This window comes from Salarias fasciatus, chromosome 18, assembly GCF_902148845.1.
Source record: "Salarias fasciatus chromosome 18, fSalaFa1.1, whole genome shotgun sequence".
Lineage (NCBI taxonomy): Eukaryota > Metazoa > Chordata > Actinopteri > Blenniiformes > Blenniidae > Salarias > Salarias fasciatus.
The window spans coordinates 14,352,032-14,374,475 of record NC_043762.1 but is presented as its reverse complement, the minus strand read 5'-3'; the positions used below and the strand labels follow the sequence as shown (position 1 = coordinate 14,374,475).

The 22,444-nt window shown below is 40.4% G+C and overlaps 1 long non-coding RNA gene across 1 annotated transcript in view; it reads left to right on the top strand.

The window, feature by feature from the left end:
* Positions 1 to 22,444, top strand: part of LOC115405656 (uncharacterized) — a 68,533-nt gene that overhangs the window by 25,948 nt on the left and 20,141 nt on the right. Inside the window, exon 2 of the long non-coding RNA XR_003933450.1 lies at positions 9,728 to 9,787. This is a non-coding gene — a long non-coding RNA (uncharacterized LOC115405656). The remainder of the gene's footprint in view (positions 1 to 9,727; positions 9,788 to 22,444) is intronic.

The window sequence follows — 22,444 nt, the reverse complement described above, 5'->3', positions numbered from 1 at the left end:
AAAATAAATGTGATTATTCCACCCCACAGAATCCTATAAGCCATGGATTTGCAATTATTCAGTAGCCAGATATATTTTTATTTATTTATTTATTTGTCATTAAATGATTTACAGTTGTGAACAAAGCCAATTTTTAGTGGATTATTTACAAAGAGCGATTATTCATTGTCACAATAAGTAATTTGTGGTGACATTGAGCAAACAGTTTGATTCTAAAAGAAGGTGCATTGAAGGAATTATGATAAAATAAACAGTAAAAGTTGTTGGATAGAACCGGCTGCCCTGTTGTTGGATTTGAGAGGATAAACAGTGGAAATTGGTCGTCCTTTCTGTGCCAGAATGACTACTTTTTTTTCTTTTTTTGTTTTTTAAAGCAAAACGGTGTAGAAGTGGTGAGACAGTGGGATTAGGAAATAATCTAATCGTTGGGGTTCACCCTGGTAGCACTTCCCCAGGCAGTGACTCTGTCTGACAGCCATTGGCATTCCCTCCAACGACTCAGATTAACCCTGTGTTTTACCTCTGGGAGCAGGATTAGACCAGGTTAACTCAGGCCAGAGGAGAGTTTCCTTGTTCAGATAGAAGTGTCACTATTATTGACACCTCCCCTAACTAACTCCAGATTTATAGCACTCACCGAGCATATCACAGAAGATGGAGCGCACGCCCCTGTCCTGATTGTCATTGGTGGTCAGGAATTGATTTACCCTTCTGTCGTGGTGGGAAACAGTCCCAATAGCAGTTTCATCCATCTGCATTCATTCCATGACATGAAAGTTCATTTAATCCTTCCGTCCAAACTCTGAGTGCAATGTGACTCATCAGTTTGTAACAGACGTGCTGTAAAATTATGCATCTCAAATTATAATATTAATTGAAAAATTCAATGGGGGAAAAAAAACAAGGAAAAAAAAAAAAGAACAGGGCATCCAGTTCTTGTCTCATACGTTTCTTTTAATTAAACTACTGTTATTGAGGAGCTACATATTGTCCAAAAAGCCAAACCCCATTATGCAGCTGCATTCATTTCATAATTATGCCCATCTTTGCTAATCCACTGACTCATTTGCATAAGGCGAGTTCCAGTCAAATAAATCCTTAAATGTTTCTCTTAATTCGGTATTCTGGCTTTGTTGACATTTTGCACACTTTGCGGTGCACACAAACTATCAGCATGAAATGGCTAATTCTAATCAATGATGATTGCAGTGATTTAAACAAAAAAAAAAAATGTTTTGAACCCTGGAGATGAATGATTTGTACAAAATGTGCAGTCTAATTTTTATTTTTTTTAAATCTCAATTTATTCAGTGCTGGAGGTCAATAGGAGGAGATTATGTCTAGTTAAAAAAGGTTAATGTGCTTTTGTGTGAATGTAGTGTGTGTGTGTGTGTTTTTAAAGCACTATATTGACACACACCTGCTCAAACAAAAGACAAAGCTCCAAAATGAAAAATGCTGTACTCAGGAATGTGAGGGGATGAACAGATCCTCACCGAGACAAACCTCCAAATGTCAGGACCTGTGCAGAGAGAGAGAGAGCGAGAGAGAGAGCAAGAGAGAGAGCGAGAGAGTCTTTCTGACCCTGGCTGCTCCCCCATTGACAGGGTTGCCATGGGTACAGGTGTCGAAGCCCAGATGAAGGGCGCTGGAGGTTGAAAATTGTATGTGAGTGAGAGCGTGTCCGTTTGGTCATTTGTCCCCACCAGTGCAGTAGATCACGCAAACACACACATGCATGACACACTCGTGGAATGCCAGTGTTCATGAGCAAGGGATCACTGCATCTGTGAGGCTGAGGTTCTGGAAGGAGAGACAACTCCTGCTTGACAGATTGGATCTGCACATCAGAACATCCTTCCTTCATTTGTAATTGAAATGTAATCTGACTATTGTGTCCAAGTCGAACTGGCTACCAAACCAAGAAAGAAAGGATCACATATTTGTATCCAGGTGTCTGAATAGTCTGACCCCCTGAACTGTCCCACCCTGCATCCCTTCCAGCTGAGGCCTTTAGGGTTGTATGAATAATCCTGCATGTGCTTGAAGTTGAGTGAGCATTTTTATCTTCCGCCATGAAGTTTCAAAACAGGTCTTCCCTTCACATCAGGTATTATTTTTATTAAGAAAACGCAGTAATATTTAATCTTTGTCTTCCATTAATCTAATGTGTTTGTTTATTTCAAAATGTTCATGTGGTGTCATTGTTTTCAGGCAGTTGTGTAGGCGTCTGGCCTCCGTCTGTCGCTGTTGAATGTGCATATTAATTCAGCTTGATTCAACTGAATTTGATCTTCACTAAACTCAAACTTTGCTTTATCACTTGAAACAACAATGCAAGTCCAGGTAACTCACTAGTTGCTGACTTTGAAACATCGGCGGGTGTCAGTTTAAAAACTGAAATAACTTACCGGCTTCATAACTTAACGGCTATGTTAACAAAATGCAAACTGTTGAGGCATGATTCTCACAGCGTCTTTCTACCACATACTACTACAAAATGCAATACTTTCTTTCCGCTGTAGACATTTGTCCTTAGTAGTCAGCCATCCAGAAAAGGACTGCTCAGCTCCCCTGAAGCATCTCTGAACTGACCAAATGCCCGTCTCTGAACCCAGTGCCAGGCAGGGAACAGGATTTTTTTTTTTTTTTTTTAATTAAAGCACATGAATTTAAATGAAGCTCCCTTGGAGAAATGGTGGCCAAATCATGTAACAAATCAGACACTGCCAAGTCATCTCAGCAGATCCAACTGGCCTTTTCCTAATGCTCAGCATTGTGACACCATCACTGTGCCCAGATCTCCTGTGTCTCGCTGTCTGTTCTCTGTTTTTTCTCAGACTTGGACTGGAGCTGAGAAAAGACTCCACCACCTACTGGTGCTGTTACTGCAGGGTCGAAGGCGAGACAATTTGCACTGCCCAGTGGTCGTAAAGCAAATCGTAAGAAGAGGGTTAAGTGGAGAGGTTGGAGCTCAGTGTACGATGGGAGAGTCGAATATAGTCGAGTGACCAAGGCTGCCTTTACCAGTAATCTTGATGCTGTTGCACTTAGTCAAGTCAAGCTAAAGAAAAATGTGAACTTCACAGACAAAACTGCACTGAAAAGGTTTGGATAGCAGCTCGTCTGAGGCCTTTTTTGGGTGTCACTACAGCAAAATTCGATCAATTACCAATGCATACAAATGATGGTTTGTGTGTCATGTTTTACGCAAGTTTTATATGAAATTGATCAATAACCTTAGTTGTACTCTATCTCCTTCCTTCAGTACTGTTGACACTAACATCTCTAATTACTGATTCACTGCATCTATGAATCTCATTGGAGGTTTTCTCCTCCTACCTGACAGCATCCTTTCCCCCAGTGAATCCACCGTTGCTCCTCAGCACATGAGCAAACCATCACAAGTATGTCGCTCAATTATTTATAGCTAGCTCTTCAGTCCTGTACATCCTGGTGACAGAGGCCTTGTCTTCAAACCCCTCATCATAGTTGGACTGTCTCGTAAGATTTCTTTTTCACTCTCAAAAACTCTCCATCCTTCTGACACTCTTCACCTCTTTTGTGCACTGTCCAATGCTCTGTCGACTCCTTGAACTCAAACTCCTGCACCTTCACTGCGTCTACTTCTTGTGTCTTCGTCTTTCCACTAGCCTGCCCTCTTCAAATTTTATTCGCTATCTTTACCACCAAAACAATTCTGAAACATAGTTGGTCATAATTTTCATCTGACCTTAAAGATTACGTATGCTGTTTGTAATCCCACAATCTCCATTCATTTCATTAATTTTAACTTCCCAAATAATGTTTGTATCATCCAGATATCAGTGTGTAAAAGTTTGATAACTATCTCTTCACACTAATTTAAATATGATTACATGACTGCACACTAAAAGATGTGCAATTTATATGTGTTTATGTGACACCCAGGAGTTTAATTTTGTGGACCCGCATTCACTAATTATGAATTACCCCCACATTTATGAGCACATTTATACTTTCATTTGACTTAGTTCCAGCTACCATCATCAGTTTATTATTCTAGATTGCATTATTCTAAGCACATACTATCAAAAAGGAGGCAGCACAATGTGGAAATTGTGAACACATTTTTCTCACAGTAAACACGCATTCTCTGTTGCTTTTTTGTTTTAGTCTCTGGGTTCTTTTACTTTATCCCATCTTCCAAAATAATATACCTATGTAGCGTTTTCCCACCACTTGAGAAGCCCTCAAAGTGCTTTATATTGTTAATCCCATTCATACACACATGGAGGTGTCTGCTATGCGTGCTGCTCAGTCAATCCATTAGGAGCAGTTTGGAGTTTGGTGTCTTGCTCAAGGACACTTCAGCATGTGAATAGAATCAAACCTACAGCCTTCCAATCGAGAGATTAGCCACTCGACCATCCGAGCCACAGCAGCCTCATGCTATGATGAGTTTGGTCTGTAAATTGCCCGTATCCTGGCGGACGCTTCAGTTTTCCTGTGCCAGATGGACTGGACTAGAAACCCCCATGTGGAAAACGGCGAAGAGGAGTAGCATGAAGCAGATGATACAGTGTGGCTTGGTCGTGCGAATTGAAAGCCTCAGCTGAAAATCTGTGGGATGAAAGCATGGATCAGAGCATGGCTGTGTGCAAAATATAAAAATAATTTGCATATCACCAAAGCACTTCTATTCTTTGGTGTCACCTTAATGCTAAACATGTAGCTGTGAGCAGAAATATCTGAGCTAACAACAGGAAGCAAAAGGCCAGCGTCACAAGTTTGAAGAGGTTTTGGTAAACATTAGTGTTTAAATTATGTTATTCTTTTCATTCATTCACCCATCAACATTAGTTTGAATTAATAAATGCAGCTTTTTATGGAAGATCCTGAAATGTGATTAGGATGTGATTTATCAAGAACAATTACAAAGAACCTAAATAGTTATCATAGTTAAGTTCCGTTAATACCACGTGATTTTAGAATCCACTTCAATGGAAGCCACAAAATATGTCAACATCTCTGAATGTGAGAAACAAATTTACAGTGGCTGTCAACAGTCGTGTTCTGGGTTGGACTCCTTTTCTGCCTGCTTTGGGTTTGCTGACTTTGAATAAGTACGCAGAAGACTTTCCTTTGATTTGTGCGTCAGAGCCTCTGATCTGAGTCATTACTTCTTCTCCAAAAAGAAAATCTCATTTTTTGCATGTTTAAGTCAACCCATAAGGATCAGATGCTCTGTTTTGACGAGCCCCTTTTTTGATTGTGACTGTTTGCTTGCTTGTCTTTTGTGATCAGGTGTTTATTCCATATTTCATGCACAACAATCTTGTGTCCTTAAGAAGAATTCATGCTTGTCAGAGTTGTTTTGAGTCACAAAACTTTAGGTTTTTCTAATATGGTTTTGAGTTAAAGACATAATTGTTTCTTGACTTACAAAACAAGACTGTAAATATAAATTGTCAGTGGCTAATTTTAGTTAAAAAGAGGTATGAATGTTCTAAGACAGTCGATTCGATTTATTTCCGCATCTTTCTTAATTTCATCATATTTGTCTGAAATTTTGAAATTTGCAGCATTAATGTGTTCATTCTTGTAATTTAAACACTCAGAGACTTTTGTAGCCTGAACTTTAGTTTTAATAGATATGAATACATAGTCCCCTGCAATATTATATTATGTTCTTTTGGGATCTCCTCAGTATAAAAGAAAAAAATTAGGAAATGAAAAACTTTCTTAGAAACGTCCTTGAACTGGGGCATCCAAATAAATGTCGAGAATCTCTTAGCAAATGAGGAAGTTGGAATCTAAATATTTTTTCCTGTATGGTCACTGCTGCCGCATGCAGCTCTGGCAGCAGAGTCATAATTTACAAACACTTGTCACTTACAAAAATGGATATGAATTTACGAGTTGTAAGACATTGTGAAATATGTGAGACGTGTTACATCGAGCAAGAACAGACCGGGTCAAACGCTGACATTTGCTGCAGTAATATTTAAAAACTTGATGGCCTTTTGGTTTCTCTGCGAGAAAGCATCCTTAAATTATTTTTGGGGAAAAAAAAAAAAAAAAAAAAAAAACGGTCCGTGCATTTTATTAACAATGAAATATATCTTGGGTAACTGCTCCTTGCCTGGTTTGTCACTGTTCAGTCAGCAGTACATGCATATTTATGGCTTACATTTTGTTTCAGCTGTGTTAGAAAAACATTGCGAAGTGCAGCTGGATGCAGTCGTAGAAGTGAGCTATGCCCGCTATCTCCATGGTCTCTTTATGACTTTTTGGGCGATGGTGTCAGCCCCCTCGTGAATAATGGCGCCTCTCAAAGCGGCATCATCCTGTTCAACAGGTGTATCATTCCACCTGGGCAGTTTCATTTTGTCAGGCAGCCTGTGGGGCATGTTGAAGTCAGGAGACGAGCCAAAAAAATGCGCGCATGTGTAAGTAGATGTGTAGGTGGTCGTGTGCGCAACCATGGGTGCTTATGAGGGGTTTTATTACCTTTCAGCATTGAGAAGGAGGACGAGTCTTTGCACTTGAAGCTTTGTAACACTGAGTTCAGTTGGGGTTTGTCGCAGGTGATAAAGTCTGCGTGTTTGGATTTGGAAAGGCAGCGTGAATCACTCTAATGTGCAAGCAACATTTAACAAGAAGCTTTATTTTAGTGGTTGTAAAATCTATTAAGCTCGTAGTGCCACCTGGCTATTTTTGTCAGCTGCTGTTCTCCTGATATGAGGAATGAGCTAGATATTCTCCATCCATCCAAGTTTTATGAGCTCTGCAGCTCTGCTTCCTCCAATAAGTCCACACTCCCCAAAATGCAGAGATAACTTATGCTGCGAGAAGACATTTAAATCATAATTGGGGAACGGTCGTGATTATTTGGTCCTCCTCCTGTTTTATAGGCTCTATTCTTTGAAATTTATGAATATTACAAAGAGAAATTGGTGATAATTTCTGCTGTGCTGGAGTATACATCACAGCAGTGCCTTGTGCCAGAGCAGATGAGATGGTGCGAGAGGGCAGAAAATGAGCTCATTCATTGGGCTACAGTCGTTATTTTGCAAGGCTACAATTCGTTTCTTTCGGTGCCCGCCAGCCCCTTTCTGGGCTGCCAAGCAGCTGAATGTTTTGCGAAGTCATGGGCAGCATGGCAGTTCCACGTCGTCGCGAGAAGCCAAATTGATCAGTGTTTTCAACTGCAGCCAAAAGCTGCCACTGTAATAAAGTTAGGCCTTGATCATGTGGTTGTGATCCACAAAGCACACAACAGAGCGATGGAGGCAAGTACACATACAAATCTCTGCTAACACACCCCTCGTTCTTTCTCCATCTATTCAGTTCACTGTGACCATCTCAGTCTCTCTCTCTCCATGTATCTTTCTCACCACCTCTTTTTTCCCCCCCAACTGTTTCTATCTTGGAGTGCAGTAACAGGTGCAAGTTTTCAGCTTCTCCTCCTGGCTGGCCACTTGGTCTCCAGTTCAAACACACGCACGCACGCACGCACGCACGCACACACACACAAACACTCTGTCTTGGGAGCACATTCATCCCCTGACAGGTCGAACAGTCTGGTCCGTGTGTTAGGTCCAGATGGGGCTGCTCCATTACTCTGGCTGGCTGGAGTGAACGGCTCTCAAGCACATGCAGAGACCAACTGAAGTGCGTGGATTCAGGCACACACGTGTTCACGCAGCTGCACGGACTTGAGTCTTAGAATGGACTTTGCCCCACAAAAGGTTCGGAACTAATGACGAGTATGTTGATGCCAAATTTAAGCATGCACTTGTTAAACCGCAAGAAGTCTGAGCTGTGAAAGTAATGCAACAAACTCACACTGGCCTCATTTTAACTATGAACCACATACCTCTGCTCCTTGTGATGCCGGACTCACTGAGCCAGTGAATTGTAAATTGCCTGGTTGCGGCAGGACGACTTGACAGTTTGTCAATATATGAAGCTTTTATTGTAAACAGTTCAGTAGAATGGGAAACTTTTGACCCCCAAGACAAGAGAGTTTTGTTCTTGCTGGGCTTGTTTCATATAAAAGAATTTTCTGTCTGCAAAAATAAACAATGTCTGCTTTCTTTATAGTAAAGTTATAAAACCTTTCGTAATGAAACCTTGAAATGGGGTGCATTGTGAAATAAAAGTGTATTGTATTGTACAGTGAGATGGAAAAGCCACCACAAAAGCAACAACACACAAAAAAATAAAGTTAAGTTTTAAGTGTTTCTAGCAAAATACTTCAGTCAAACTCATTGCTCAGCAACTCAATACATTAAAACAACCCCAAATCAATCTCTTCTGTTACGAGGCTTTGCGCTGCCACATCAAACACTCACCTGCCACTTTATCACCATGTGGGTAGGCATGTAGACACGGTCAAGGCGAGCTGCTGAGGCTTGAATCGAGCATGAAAATGGGGAAGAAATGTGTTTTCAGTGAGTTAGAATGTGGCACGACAAAGGCTGATCTGACTATTTCAAAAGGTTTTCACACACAGCTTACGGTTTGCAGAGAATAGTCCAAAAAAGAGAACATGTCCAGTAAGCAGCAGGTCTCTGGGACAAATGGCCTCGCTGATGTTAGAGGAGAATGGCCAGACTGGTGGGAGATGATAAAAAAGCAGAAAATAACTCAACTAGCCCTGGGTTACAAGTTACAAAGAAGAGCATCTCAGACCACACCACACACCGAACACCGAAGCTGATGGTCTACGGCACGGGTGTCCAAACTCAACCCTCAAGAGTCGCTGTCCTGCATCTTTTACGTCTCTCCCAGTTCCAGCACACCTGACTGACAGGGCGAGGCCTAAAACGTAAAAGTCGACAACTGAAGCTGCTGCACACCCCTGGTCTCCGGCAACAGAAAAAGAAGCAGGACTTTGATTCTCCGCTCTAATTAGTTTGATTCAGATTCTTCTTGTGGTTGAAAAAACCAAGCATTTATAGTGAGCAGAGAATACAGGAATTAGCAAGATTACTTAAAAACTGGATTTTCATCTCAATTTACAGATGCTCCTCCTCCAGGTTTTTAGAAACACCACTAGTTCAGACTTTGCACTCAAGATGTCACTGAATCTTTATTCATATCGCATGACCTTACATATTTTAAAGGCAAGTGGATCTAATGTGATTGCGGCCTTCCTTCCCCTTGCTTTTAAAAATATAATACTTAAAGATGAAGCTCAACACCAATGCTGGACAACACCATCTGACACCGTCTCCATAATTGCATTCACGATGAGAAGGAGTCTTCAAGGATTTAAATGATTTCATTCATGAGAATCATAAAATATTACTGAGCGGGAGGGGAGGGGGGGGGGGGGGGGGGGGGGGGGGGGGGCGTGTGTGTGTCAGGTCGGCAAAGTGTTTCATGTTCTCTGAGGGGGGGGGGGCTTATCTTCAACGCTCTGGAACTGTGGAGAATCTGTGGCGTGTTGTCAAGAGGAAGATGAGAGACGCCAGAACGGTTCTATAGATGAGCAGAACACTGCTGTCAAAGCAACCTGGTCATCATGAAACCTCAGCAGGTCCATCGGCTGATAGATGCTGGAATCTCTGCAGAAAAAAAAAAAAAAGGAAATTCAAGGACATTTATGTTGGGCTGAATCTTTCTCAATCCCATCCTTTTTTTTCATGTGTGTAAAAATGCAGATTTCCTGAGTTTGTGTAGACTGATGACAGTTGTAACGTGAATCGATTGTAACAACTCCGATTTCTCCCATCAGGACCAGCCTTCACCTGACTCCCTCTGAGCATGGTCAGTGTAGTCCTCCGTCCTCCTGTCAGTAAGTACCAAATACATTTTTTACATCTGTATTTTTGGGGGGGGGGAATTGTGTTAATTGTGCTACAGAATGCTGTTGCATCCAATGCTTTTAAAGTTAAACTCTGTGCATGATGTAAAGAAATAACTTTTCTTTCACCAATGTACAAATTAATGTCGTCTTTCATCATCCTTAATGAGGCTTTTTGAAAGGTAGTGGTGTAAGCACAAGAATTTTCAAGCATCAGGACTTTAACACCTGTTGGCTGTTTCAGCACTGCGATGACTGATGCCGAGGGGAAAAATACCCAAGATATATGGCACAGTGAACCCAATAGGGCAGCGAAGAGAGCGCCGCACTGTCAGTTGGGGGAAAATGCCTCACAGATGTGAGAACTTCCTTTATCCAACGCGCTGACGTTAATCAGTGGATGACATTTTGCTTAACTGCCTAACACAGTTACTCAGCTGTGAGCATTACCGTTCATCAAATCTCTGTGTTGAAATGAATTTTATACGGCTCCCAGAGAGCTACATATTTATCAGTGGACAGCGTTGCTGCACTGATTACAAATTCCTGTAATGCATCAGATTGTGTATGAATGTGTTTTTTTTTTCTTCCCAGGGCTGAATTATGAGACTGCTATAAAACTTGTGCCATATTTCAGCTTTTCATAGAGCTGAAATAAATCTCCCGTGTTTGCTAAATAAACCTGTATCTCTCTGTTCAGTGCCCTCTTGAATAATGGGAGCAGTCAGTTAAGAGCGGCTATAAAACTAGTAAGCATAAAGAAGAAGCCCGCGCCATAAGTTTGTATTTTTAAATCTCTTCTTCTCTAGTTTTCCCCCCGAAGGTGGATGTCATCAAATTGCAGCTGATTAATTTTTATAATTGCACAAGTAAATAAAACATTTTCATATGCAGATGATTAGCTGCTCTGTTATAATGCTTAACCTTTTTAGCTAATGAATTTGAAAATGGGAGGTTCACAATAAACAACCCTGAGGGATTGTGATGCATGCATCATTATTTTTATTTATTTTTTTTTTATCACCTATTTTAAGCCACAGTATTTAACAGTCATGCCTAAAGTAGTGGGTACTCCACCATAGAAAGCCTTAGAGGGCGTAATAAACTCTGACTCATCTGGGGACACATGCAAGCTCATTTAATCAATGGATCACATCACAAATGCGGTTTAATCAAAAACAGGTACAAATGGATATATTAATCGAGCACAGTGCCGCAGTGAGTGGATGTGGAGCCAGCAGTGTGAGGGTGCATTCAAACTGCAGGTCTGACAGCTGTGTACTTGTCACTCCAGATGTTAATGGGTTAATATGTACAGACGAGGTGGTCCTGTGTTGATCAACAAGAAGGTGTTTGTACTTGTCAAATTTTTATATTGAGTCAGTCGAACTTGGGCAGCCGTCGTCATTGTGAAAAAAAAAACAAACATTATAATAAACAAATGACCTTGGTTCACACTGTGCAGAGATATCTGGACGTCTTATTATATGCTTTGGAGTCACATAAACATGACGTATTGGGAGTCTGATAATACGAGCCAGTTTTTCTTGAGTCATCATAAGTTTTAGCTGCAGTGGTCACTATCTCATAATAGTTATTTACCCTTTGGTTAGATAGTGGGCAGACTGAGGAGGAGGGCGCTATATATTTATAGAGCCGCTGAATATCATCTCGCAAAAATACCTTGAAATAAATGTTATTAGAAGTATAAAGAGAAGCTTCTAGTTTTCTCTTTCATGCTGCAAAAACCTGTATCAGGAAAAACTGTCACTAAACAAAAGATAACTAAAAACATGCAAACTTATTGCAGCAGGTTTGACAATTTGGATTAATTATTTTGGGATGACATTGGGCCTATAATCAGCAGCAAGGGAGCAATTTTTAACAGAACAGTACGATAGAAAAGGTTGAGCAAGAAGATGTGGCGTTCTTTCTTAACTGGTAGTGTCTTGGTGTTAGTGTAAAGAGATGGATAGTGTAAATATAGTGTAAAAAGAGATTTATTCCTATGTTGTGACAAGTTGTAGTTCACTTTCAAGTCGGCTTGTGCTTTTCTCCTCTTTTTCTTGCATGTTCTTAACTGCACAATAGCAAAGACAGTAAACATCATTCAAATGATCGTGAAATACATTTGAAAATTAGACTGAGATTAGACACAAACATAAGTGAAGACTTAGTCTTGATTTGAGTCTGCAGAAAATGAATTTTGGCCAAAACAAACATCCCCCTTGGACAGAAAAACCAATATCATCTTTTGAAGAGACTGTCATGGTGCATTCACACTGGACGCGTCGCGGGCGTCGTCGACGCTTGGGACGCCTCGAAGCTGACGCTTGTGACGCTTCAAACACGACGCTTGACACCGGGTAGTCACAAAGCTCGCGACACTCGCGACGCTCTTGACGCACGTCAGTTAATTGGCGCGCGGGAGGCTGATTTCTGTTTCCAGCTATGGCGGATCACATCAGGAGAGCGGCTTGGCTTCATTTGTTAAATAAAGCTAGACCGCGTCGTCGTCGGAAAAGTCGCTATTGGCTGGTCTGCTCCTCTCTGATCTGACTGCAGCGGGGAGCGCTGCTGAGACTGACCGCTTGTGAGCGCTTTGGGACGGGGGAGGGGCTCACGCAGCACCCGCTGCTCATTTACGACAGCAACGAGACGTCCTGTCACGTCTCCAGAGCACCAGAGAAGGTTGCTAGATTTGTCGCTAGTTGCTTTTGACAAAAAAACGTCGCCAAGAGGCTTTGGAAAGTCGCCAGATTTAGCGAGAAAGTCGTCAAGTTAGCAACACTGGCCGGCCCGCATCGGTGCTCGGATCACTCGTAGTGACGTAGCACCGGAGGGATCGTCTCTGATTGGTTGACGCTCAGCGGCAGCGCGTCGAAAGTTCAGTTTTCCCAACTCTCAAAAAGCGACGCTCACGACGCTCCTGACGCCGGGGACGAGCGTCGTGGGCGTCAACGCTCGAAACGCTCGAAACGCTCGAAAAGCGACGCTCATGACGCTCCTGATGCGCCGCCCCGCCGCCCGCCGCTCCACGACGCTCGTCCACCATAGACTTTGCATAGAAAAGCGCCGCTCACGACGCTTGTGACGCGTCCGGTGTGAACGCACCATCAGTCCATCAGAACTACAGAAACGTGTGAAGTATTTCTGAGTTGCACTGTGTGCAAACGTCAGTGGTGTCAGATTATTTCTTGTCACATCATGCCAGTGGTTTTGTCAGCTCTGCATACATTCAGTTACATTCAGCATAGTCCTTGCTCACCGAAGTTTAGTTTATCGGTTTTTCTCAGTGAAATCTGACAACCACAGAGTTCCCAAATTTCATTTCACACTGGAAAGCTGGGAGATTTGTCAATTGTGAGTCTGATACTTGAACAATGCCTGATAATTTTCCAATTAAATGAGTTCATTTTCAGTTTTCTCATTAAGAAAACTGATTTATTCAAATTCATCACAATATAATATAACAAAACTTTGCATTGTCACTATAAAGAACCTTTAAGGGATTTACTCCCGGTTGGGAATAATCTTGGGGGGATTTTTACAGTTTCATTTAACTGAAAAAAGTGATGATGACCTTGATAATGACTCTCTCAGGGTGTCAATTATGGATAAATAAATAATACACATGCATGCATGCATGTATTAGGGAAAAGAACCATTGTTGAATATCAGTTTTTTAAAGTTTAAAATGTATAAATGAATAATGATTTTGCATGTGTTTCTTCGTGACCTTGCAGCAGTCATGATTACTGGTGCATGGTTTGACTTCAATCTCTGCATGATTCATTGGGTGAAATATTTCAGTCTTCAGTTAAATGGCACTTTCTTTAAAGGGTCATTTTAACACGCTTAATTTACCTTTATATTTTAAATTGTTCTTGCGCAACCGTACTAATTACAGGACATAGCTGGTAGTTTTACAAAAGAACATTTACATTACTGCACAATTTAACTGGATTAAGTAAAGCTTTTTGGTCTAATCTATTTGCTGCTGAGCATTTTCAAGGGTCAACATCTTTAAAAAAAACATTTTAATTTGCAGGTGATACTACAGTTTTACAGATGTTTCAGTTCACTGAAAAACATTATCTCACCATTATTTTTGTCTTCTGGTGTATTTCTGACCATCTTTACTCTGCTACAACCTCTTTCTTTTGAAACTTGATCATTTAGTCAGTTTTTATTCAAATACTTGAGAACATACATAAGACAATACATAAGAACATATGTTACTGTTTTTTTTCTTAAGATCAAGCATTTCTCTAGTTGTTGATCAGCCTCTCAGAAAGTGTGTGTGTGTAACACAGTTACTGATCTGTGTGAACAAACAGATGCTAAACTCCCTTGTCACATCGTGTTCCCCAGTTTAAAATGATAAATCCCTGATCCCAGATACATATCGTCTCTTTATCAACATCATTTCAGGAGCACTGTGGACGACGTCGGTGTTTACTTCAGATTTCTCTTGCATGCTGTTTTTTTGAGGGCTTAAATCCCTCTCATCTACTTCACACTCCCCATCCACCTCTCCCCCCGCCATTCTTATACATTTTCCAGCATCCCTGCCTCCCTACTGATTAATTACAAGGTCAGTATAAACAAAAGGGAGCAGTTGTTCACACGTTCCGCAATATCATTGGCCGAAGCTGCATTCCTGCTCCGGCCTTTCATTTATCACCACTCGACCCTCGTGTGACTGGAGCCTTTGCCCGCCATCGTCAGGGCGATTCCAATTAATATAATGGACTAGTGGGTTGATGTTTTTCTTAGCACTCTCAATAATGCAGTCATTTATATGCTGATTTACCATTTTTCAGTTTTGCGGCCAGCTGGATGTGACCCATAAATCCACAGCGTGGCTCTGCGGGGCATAACTCATCAAGGACGTGTTTTGTTTCAGATCAGAACAGCACCTAGGGATTTTCACATTAAAGATACAGCCGACGTGAACCGCGGTGGCCCCGTGTGTAACGACAGACTGCAGATTGTTTGTCTCAGCAGTGCCATTAGACAAATCCCAAAATTGTCATTATCGCGAGTCATCAGCGGCAGTAGATAAAATGGGAGATAGGAAATTGATACCCGCTATTCATAAACTAGCCCAAGTAGTCTCGCCAGTTTGTCACATTACCGGCATTGTTGTTCCTGAATGAAACTAAATTGGAAAAACCGCAGTGATACAACTTAAAGGTGTCTTAACTTAAGTGGAAATAGTTTTGAAGTGCTCTCAGAGATGTGCCTCCATACAAAAAAAATATTGATTTTTAGATTTTATCCATGATGGAAGCCAACTTTTTGTATTGCATCATTGAAAACGCTTACATGGCTCATTCTGGAAATATTTAAAACACTTTGCTCTTTCTCCTTGGTTTCACCTTCTGTGTTTTTACCTAAAATCATGCAAAAACCTTGATTTATGTCACATTTGAAAGCAAAGTTCACAAAATAAGTACCAATAATGATGCAGAAATGTAATTGCAAGTAGATGTAATTTACAAACAAAACACCAGAAAAGGTAGATAGATTTATAATATAGAAATGTGATACAGGAGGATTTATGAGAAGAATAGAAATAGTCAAAGAAAATAAAAGTATCATGAACATTTAACATTCGACATTTAAGTGTTAAATTGTAATATTGACAGAAGTGCAGAATGAAACAAGCTCTATGAGCACAGCCTTTTCCAGCAACACTGTTTTATCCTTGATTGCTAATGAAACCGTTAACAGGTTCACAGTAACAGTTACCCTCTGTGGACTTCACATCACAACTGAGATGAAAACTGCACATTTTTTGAAATACAAAGTTTTGTTGAACTTCAAAAAAGAGACAAATGTTTTATTATGTGACATTAAGATGACCTGACATCAAACCGATGTCCATTGTTTCCTCATACTCGGCGCTGTGACGAACAGCGGATGAAGACATTGAACATTGAGTGGCTGGAGCTGATTAATGGCTCATCTTGTGAAAGGTCAGAGCTCTTATTATTTACAACACTGGATCTCTGTCACGGCTCAGTGACACTGACCTTGCGCCGTTCTGGCGTCCCTGCGTCCGTCCGTCTGTGTGTGTGTGTGTGTGTGCACGTGCGTCTGCGTGCGTGTGTACGGCTTTTTCATTTCCTCTATACACTCATGTCTTGTTGGGCTTGCAGTACACATATAAACATGTTCATCTTCTCCACACATAATCCAAACACTTGGAAACACACACACAAATCCCCAGTAAAAACATAGAGTAGCTCTCAGGCCACAGGAGTGACCTTGGTCTAGATTAACAATGGTCCTGCAGGAACAGACCTCATTTATAAGTCCTCGGGGAGACCCACAGTATATTTTTGCTATTCTACTGGTATACTACACTAAATTCAACACAGAAGAGGGGAAACGGGGTCACAGCTATCGATACAAATGGAATTTAATGTGCCTAATTAGTGTAAACATTTCTACAACATCAACCTTCGGGGCAAAAAATGGCCAAAATGGCAGCTTTTCTGTAGAAATCCATAACAAACTTTTCCTCCAGTGGTTTCAGTGAGATAACTACCAATAAGCAAATCTTCAGCCTTCAGAGCAAAATTAAATCGAATAAGCCTTTTTATATTTTTGGAGTGTCCATGGATTTGTCTAATGGTTATTTGACTTGAAAAAGTCAAGATAATCCTCATGTTTCAAAAGAACTTAATGCATTATCAAAATGCAATAATTTTCCTGGAAATGCATTTTGTGTTAATTGAATAGCTACTCGTGTTTCCTCTGGTTAACAGTTCTCTTTTACAATGCTTCATTACAATCATAATCAGTTAGTGCTTTTTATTCATGAACATCAACATCCCTTCAAATCATCTGGGATCTGTCTTTAAGCGTTTCCTGGAAGAGTAAAAACTGTATGCTGATGTTGCTTTTAGAAAAAAAAAAAATCCCCCAGGATATCAAGAATGAGTTCAATATCAACGTTTTCATATTTCACACTCTTCTTTTTAGTCAGTTTTAAGGTAGTGCTTTGTAATTTGCCATCATAAAATTCTTCTTTTTTTTTTTGTCCCATCTCATTTTATTAGTATTTCATTCACCTTTTTTACTATTGCTTGCAAATTCTAATCAAGTTTCTCCTGCATGTCCTCTAAGGACAAGTCACTGCTAATATTAAGAATTCTATGCTATGTTCAGTTTGACTTGAAAAACAAAAAAAAATCACGTCACTTTTTTAATAGTTTTAGTTGAGCAGTATACTTTATTTTATGTCTTTTTCACTTTACTTTGTTTTGACTCGTTTTCTCGTGTCACGTGTCTGTTTTTGTGTGGTAGGTGTGCTTGTATCTGTGTGTGCATCTATTTTTTCTGAGTACCTTTTTTAATCCATCATGGATTCATTTGATTACATTTAACAATCTGAAGTTTTTGTTTAATGGCTAAAAGCAAAAACATTCAATATCAATAGTGTAAATGTGTTTTCTCTAAAAAGAGATTTTGACTGATTAAAAAGTAAATTATGAACATTACAACCAAAAATTGTCTATGTCAGACAAGCTGACATACATATTTAGTCTTGTGCTTTAATTCTTTTGGTAAGTAATCACTACTAAAGATTTCAAATATGCAGCCTCCCACAAAAAAAGGAAACAGATCAGTTGACAGAGAGTTCAGAGTGTATGAGAAACTTGTGATGGACTGGAGAAGTGCAGAGAAACTGTCATCAAAAACAGTGCAAGCTCGGCGTGGGCTGAAACCTGAATAACATATTCATAGATGGGCTTAACAGGCATAGAGAAAATATACACCAGTGTGAGTTTTTGTGTCATTTTTCTCTCCATAATGTATTTTTGACAGGTGTAACTTATATTCAGGTGTGAGTTATAGTCTGTATATCTTGGATTCAGTGAACATTTAGTACTGTAATTCTCTTTTAATGTGGGCCCTTGATCATTTGCAGCCTCTGAAGTCTTCGCAGACTTTTTCCGTCGTTTTTATTTGCATTTTTTCGCGGTTTATTGGGTTCTTTGTGAAGAAGGCATGTTTCCATTGCACATCTCACCTTATAAGAATTTACTCGTTGCTGGGCACCTGTCTTTGGCAAAAGATCAGAATCTTCTCCCGTGCAGCTCTTAACCTCCAGAGGCTTGGCGCTGTTGGATAAAAGGACCGTGCAAAGTATCTCAAAGCCGAACTGGCAAACAGAGAGGCTTTGATTAAAGACTACTGGGTGCACACCGCTAACCAGTGTGGTTATATTTATCACGCTTGTTTTTCAAAGGCCTGACTGCCTATCTACAGTAACAGCTTGCTCTCAGAGCCATTTGGAAAATGAAAGCCCAGCTACATCAACCTAAAAAACTTAAAGTCTGGGCAGATGAAAACAAGCCGTCCGCGCTTTGTTTGCAGCTCCACTTCCAGTGGCATCTCTATTTAATGGTGAATGAAAGGGAGAGAAAAGATGGATGGTAGAAGAGAGATGTTGATACAACCCTACTGGGACCTGCACTCAATTTTACAGCATCAGAAATATTACGGTGTGTGTTCGAGGTGGCAGAGCACACCAGTAAGCCCCGGGCCTCCCGTTATTTTGAGGGGTGAGACATATCACTCCCGAATCACTTGTCAATAAAGACGATGGCCGCCGGGAGCCTGGACACGAGAATAGCTTAATAAAAATACACTTGAAATAAAGTTTACAGCTTTCTTATAAATCACGGTAACTCTAACAAGCATTGTGATAAATGTCCTTTAAGTTTGATGTCTTTGCATTGGTTACCAATACAAATCAGAGCTCAGTTAGACATAATTTTCTCATTAGAGCGCCATTGCATGGTCGACAATAACATTAATGACTTGTATAATGCTTGTTAATGTGACTGATATACAGGACCTCTCTCCTCAGTTGCTCTCCTTTCTGAAGTAGATTACACAACTCTCCTGTTGGAACAGAGTTCAGGTTTTTGTACACTCGGTCCAAACTCAGGTGAAGTTGTCTTGTTTGAAACCACTGAGCTCTAATATATTGTTACTTATGTAAAAGTTGGACACCTACCAAGATATAATGCACCAATATACTAATCGTATGTATGCTTTGGGCAGAATGCATTAATCTAACGTTTGAAAGTCATGTACAGTATCTGCGTGCCTTGTAGATGCTCTCCTTGTACCATTTCAATCCTGGAACACGTCACTGTCTTTGCCTTGTTGAAGTTGTGCTGCGGTGGTCGATTTGGATTCTACGTTCATGCTGATGGGCGTTGAATGCATCAAAGTGACGGTGTGGAGAGTTGTGTGTGGCTGTTTGTGTTTTTGACTTGTGTTTATGGATGGATATTTATTGTGTACAATGGTATATTTGTATAACCGTCATGGAATCTGTGTGTTGTGGAATTTGTGCATGTGTAAGTTTGTACATACTAAGAAATATGATTGCCTACAACATAAAAAAAAAACAACAACCTTGGAATATCTTCACCTTCACCTGGGATTATCCTTTTAGAGATTTGTGGTTTTCTTTAACATCCATGTTGATTGGTAGACTTTATGCTCACCAGGCCTCTTGGTTGATGTGTTTCCTTCAGGATAACACAACATAGCAATAAAGACTGATGGAAATAAAAACCCACAAGTACTTGCTGGTCGCTTTCAGCAGAAGTGTCCAAGAGGGGTAATGTAAGCCCGATTCCATAGTCCAATAAATCCAGGGGAAGTAAACACACAGACGACACGGGATCTTGAAGCACATGAGAGGGCCATGAGACGATCTGGCGCCGACTCACCAGGGCGCTTTAATACACCGAGGAAGGGAAGACGCAGGTGAAACACGTTGAGAATTAATTAGACACATGGAGGGAGACACAAACAGGTTAAGGCAAAATAAAACGGGAAGTGACAACACACTAAGACGTGGACTCGACAGTGACAGACTGGATATCTGACAGGCAGACATATGCCGCAGTACACACACACGGAATATATTACACCTATGAATATAATTACATGCAAATTTGAATAAACACATGCACATATCAGTCTAAGTGCCAACTTACAAATCCAGAAATATCATGATGCACATATGAGTATGAATACAAATATTGAATACTAACCCTTTATTTTCCCCCTTTGTTTTCCATTGCGACAGCACTCTTCTGTATTTCCAGTTTATTTTCAAAATTCTAGAGAAAGACTGTCTTCCCTGTTCTCACCTGCCTACTTGGGGAGAGAAGGGATTGGCAGAACTGAGGGTAGGAGGCCATTTGACAAGAGATATGCCGCCATATGAGTGGAGGAAAGCTTTTAAAGCCTCCTCTGTTATCTGTAGTTAAACATCTGTAATGCTGGATCCTGGGTGGGAGGACCGCACCCCATCAGGCCGGGTAGAACTCTGACATTACTTGCATCTGGTCTTAAATACGCCATCATTGGCTTGAATGTTTCCTACAATTTGTCTTGATTCTCTAATAAATCATCTCAACATGAACTCTGATTTGTTAATGAGTTGTCCTCTCTCTCTCTCTCTCTCGCTCTCTCGCTCTCTCTCTCTTTCTTTCTTTCTGGATCAAGCCAACACAGAAATTGGCTCAATAATTATCATTTGCAGCGGTCACTCATTCAGAGGACAATTTGCTCTCTCTCAAACACTGTGATTAGATTTTCCTTGAGAATTCATGTTAAATCCTCACATAGCACATAGCTTTCTTTATTTTCTAATTTCTCCAAACATTTCAGTATTAACAACATGAAAGGTGCATTGTTTCAATCCTGACCAACGGCAAACCTAAGAAATTTACCACCTTCCACTACTGGGTGTCGTCGTGCTTTTTTCGGCACAGGCGCTCATTGTCAGGTCGTATCACGTTCACATTGCACTCTGATGGAGGCCGCGTTTAAAATGTAGTTTGAATGATCGTGCAAAAAATTCAGATCTCGGCAAGAAATTGGAATTGAGCGTCAAGAGCTGCAGTGCAAATGCATTAGATGCATCAACACAGACAAGTTTGAACTTTCTTCACTGATGCGGCCTCAGGACCAGACAAAAACATTAAAGCCAAAACAGATAAAAACATGTGTGCTGTGATTGATCGTGTCTTTTGTATGAGTTTGTTGCCTCTGCAGGTTGTTCTGCAGACCATTCTGAAATGAGATTAAACCACTTTCTGCCTTGGAGGAAGGAAGTTAATCTAAAAAGTTGGTCTTTGGAAAATTGATAACAATAATGCAATATATACTCAATTTGCAGTTAATGGTCTAAAACAGCAGCTCAGTTCGATTCTTGTAAGTAACAGATCGATAGAATTGCTTGCTCATTGTTTCTTGGTTGGTAGAAGACTGATTTTGGCTTGTTTCATTTATAATAATCAACGCTAAACATCCTGTGGCCTCAGTGCTTTGAATCTGGATTGAAGCGTCAGCGTGCGTCGCTCCCACATGTATGACCGTGAACACGCCTGCAGTGTCGCCACTTTGCTTCGGTTACTCTCCACAGCTGGTTTAGATTCTGGACATCAGTCCTGCGTCTTGAGGGTAATGGACTGCTCATTATTTAATGCTGTTCTTTTTTTCCCACTGTATTATTAATTTTTTAACTGCTAGCGCCAAGAGGTGGAGCGAAATTTCATCCATAGTCTTGATGCGCTGCTCCGATGCTTGTTCCAGACCTTTCCCACTGTAACCTTGACATGTCCTCGCTTGTTAAATGAGCTGCATGATCACAGGCTCTGCATGAGAGTTGTATCAAGCAGGTATGGCTAAATATTAATGCTTATTTTTAACCTTTACACATCAGCAAGGAGCTTTGTTATTCTGTAAAAGCATGATGTGGAGTCTATAAATATTCTACATTGTGACACTGCACTGCTTGATTGTTATTTACACTGAAGTGTTAGATATGCTCATACTGTATGTTTTGTTTACGACGGCTCACTGTCAAAGACAGTCTTGGTGGATTGGTTTGGCGAGCTCTCTTTGCTTTTTATTTCTTAAAATTGTCTCAATATATACAGTATTTTTTTTAGTGTAATCTTTCCAAGCATTTCCATTTTTATTTACCAGAAAATGCTGCAGATGAACTCGTGGTCTTTTTTCTGTCTTTATTTTTTGTGCAGAATTCGGAACTGATTATTTCCCCCGCAGTCAAACACAAGCGTTTGGTGATAGTCTGTAGCTCTAAATTGCCCATAGTGATTGTCATTCTGTCCATAGTGTCTGTCTGTAGTGTAAGTGCTATCAAATATGGATGTGTTGAGTTGATTCTCTTACTTTAAACACAAAACAATATCCTGTTTGTTCAGCACTTGGTCAGACTAGCAAATTAAACACTGAGAAAGGTTAGTAAGTAAGCAATTTTATTTATTGAGAACTTTTCACAGATAAAAAACACACAGAGCTTCAAAGGAAGACACAATAGAAGTTAGAACCTGATGAAAGTTTGTTTTAATTTGCTAAATTCCCATTAACGTCCATGTTTTGGATTTGAAGGTTATATTAACCTTCCAGCGCATACCGATCCTACAAAACAAGAAAAAAATATGCTGTGGCTTTATGAGACTTTAAGAATGCAAATAATCATTAGCGATTCATTTACAGGGCGGTTGAGTGCAACTTCTTAGTAAGCTCATTTCTGCCTTTACATCTTTAAAATGAGGTAGAAGATCAACAGTA